Source organism: the organism of the source record quoted next, unplaced genomic scaffold, assembly GCF_019419815.1.
Source record: "Pyrus x bretschneideri cultivar Hongxiangsu unplaced genomic scaffold, Pyrus_bretschneideri_v1 Contig13, whole genome shotgun sequence".
In the NCBI taxonomy this organism is placed as follows: Eukaryota; Viridiplantae; Streptophyta; class Magnoliopsida; order Rosales; family Rosaceae; genus Pyrus; species Pyrus x bretschneideri.
In genome coordinates, this window is record NW_025999424.1 from 8869626 (window position 1) to 8872581 (window position 2956).

A 2956-nucleotide genomic window follows, 5' to 3' on the forward strand; every position below is an offset into this window, starting at 1 on the left:
CTTTTGATCACACTTCCTCAACATCCAGAGTCGAGGGTAAGGCCTCCCAGCCAGGTAGTTTTTTCTAATTCTCAATCACTACGTTGTATTTTTTTTTTTTCATTTTAAAATTATTATTTTTATGATGCTGAAAATTTGCTAGATTGTGAAAATGTGATGAGGGTTGTGAATTACTATTATTTTACTGTTTTAAGGTTTTGGGAAATGCTATACTATCAGGGAAGGTTATGTCGAATTTTCTGTATAAATTTAGGCTTAGGGTTTTCACCATTTAATTATTTTTGGCCAGCTAAAAAAAACACCAGGGGGCCTAGTTGAATGTTAAAGCAGGCACAGAGTGTACGTCTGATCGTGTCCAGGATCAAGATTGAGTATGACCTGCGACATCGTGGAACGGCTACCTCACAGCAGTATAGCAGTGTCGCTAGTAGCTATGATGTTGTTATCAAACAAAATTGTCCTATGTAGATGAGGGCCCGAGACGAGCAGATTAAGGCCCAAGGTGTGACAGCCCGTTTCGGATTTTCAACCCGTAGAGGTGAAATGACGATTTTGCCCCAGCATGGTTGTTTCGTTGTGTGGTCATTTTTGGGTGTTACTTGGCTGATTTTGGACCACACACATACCACACTCACTCTCCCTCTCTCCCTGCCTTGTCCCGAGCCCTCTCTCTCTCCCATTCCTATTCTTCTTGTACGGACGACAACCAAAACCCTTGAAACCTTCACAGATCATGGAAACAAATTACATATTCGTGCTCGTGAGGTTCTTAGGAGTTCAACCATACCCATTTCAGGTAAGGATACCTTCGTTTTCACGTCGAACTCAGGATACCCCGATTTGGTCACTGTTGATGCACACATTAATTCTTGTGTTTTTGGGAATTTCAAGCTTGTAGGAAGTTTGGTGAGGTCCTTAGGAGGCTTGGGATGGTTCATTTGAAGGTTTTGGACGTCGGGATCATGAGTTACAAGCTTGGCCAGAGTTGGTGGTGTTTTCCCGATGAGTTTCCGTGGGTTTTAGTGCTTGAAAGTGGTATGGACTTGTTCATCTTGTTGTAAGCTTCATTTTGGTACCAATTTTGTGAAATTTGGTTGAAAAACGAAGAAGATACAAGGTTTTAAAGTTTTCCCCGTTTTCCGACGTCGGCGACGGCGCCGGAGTTTGGCCGGAGAAGATAACGGAATATTCCGTTATTTGGACGGAATATTCCTAACGGCGTTAACGGCATCGGTTAGATTTAACGAAATATTCCTGATGGCGTTAACTGACGCCGTCAGTGTGCCAGGTATGTGCTTGCGCGTGGGCGGCGCGTGTGGCCGTGCCTTGGCCGGCGCTTGGGGGCGCGTGCGGCGTCAGAAAATTTTTCTAAAAATATGGGGATGTTCCTGAGGTTGAGTAAATCACGTTGGTTATTCATACACCCCATTTGAGCATTGTATGAGAAGTTATTTCGTGATGTTGGTTATGTGCTTTAAAATTAACGTTTTTATAGTTGTTTCGCATATAGGTGAGACCTATCCCGAGGACAAGCGCAGTTACTCGAGGCAAGGGGGTTACGACCCTTCTACATATCTGTGAGTGGGCTTTTGGTTTTCCGTATATACCTATATACTTACGTTTTTCCCAGAAAATGATTGGAAACGTTTATACATTTATATGCCATGCATATTGTTTGTCGTTTGTTTATGTATTATTAGTAGCATATATATGTTTGTATGTTGGTGCTGCGGGCGCACAGGTAAGTGCCAGGTAAGTATGGTTTATGCTTTTGTTCAGTAGTGATTGAGATGCATAGAGAGCTCATAACCTGTACCCCCAGTGTTAGTGCTCCCGCCCAGAGTTGGGCACAGTCCTTTACGTGATGTTCACCTCCCGCACCACACGCTCATCTTGGATCCAAGTTAGGTGCACAGTCATGTCGTACAAACCACTTTAGGTGGTTCTGACTCGTAGGTGACCCGCGATTATTCGCCCAGCCTTCACGTGATCGTAGCACTTGAGCGTACTTATTATACACCCAGTCCTGTCGTACAGACCACTCTAGGTGGTTCCGACTCGTGTGCAAGTATAGTTAGTGAGATGGAGATTTGAGCTCTAGATTCAGCCGTACAGGTCACGTTAGGTGACTCCGACTAACAGATTACATGGCATTGAGATGACATTTCCTGAGCACTTGCATTCTATTTTGAGGCATTTGACATGGTATAGTTCTGAGCATGATTTATATATATATATATATATATGTATATGCTTTTTTCTGGGAAGTATACAGGTTTTACGGCGAGGGGTTAGAACTTTGTTTATGAAATGGTTTTTGAAAAGCTTTGTTTTTGCCCAATCACACTTTCTGTTTTGCGCCCCTCCAGGTTCTAGTTGGCTAGCACTTGTGGTGACTCCCCAGAGGATTTTCCCGGCATATCTGACAGATTATCACCAGTGTAGGACCACATTTGGGTGTGTTTTTGTAGTGTTGTTTCTCCCGGACTGCATTAGGTCTTTGTGCTCTGAACTTTGTTTTCACACTTACGCTTGCACATGTATGTTTCTACGCTGTGTATAGCTGGTTTTTATTTATTCGTACTTTTATTATTCATTTTATTAGCTTCCGCACTGTGCACATGGTTACGTCACTTACACGTGACGGCCAGCATGCCCTGATCTCGGTCGAGGTGTGTCACAAGGCGAGCAGATTAGGACCCAGGGCGAGAAGATGAAGGCCTATGTCGGGCACGTGAGAGACCTTGTACGAGCCATACAGATGTCGACCTCCAAATCTCGCTACTAGTACCTGATCTTGCTACACCTTCGACCTTCGAGCCACTTTGCCCTGCTGATACCTAGTAGTCTAATGTATCAAACCTAAAAGACTACTTGTAGTTTTTTCTTTTTTTGTTCGAGCATCTTGTATGTACATTTTCATATATTTTATAATTAAATACTTTTCCTTGGTTAA

General features: G+C 43.2%; 1 long non-coding RNA gene across 1 annotated transcript; it reads left to right on the forward strand.

Annotated features, from left to right (window-relative positions):
* Positions 1-216: 216 nt before the first annotated feature.
* Positions 217-2956, forward strand: LOC125475006. The gene is made up of 2 exons (XR_007256370.1): positions 217-502; positions 2685-2956. It is a non-coding gene; the product is annotated as an uncharacterized LOC125475006 (long non-coding RNA).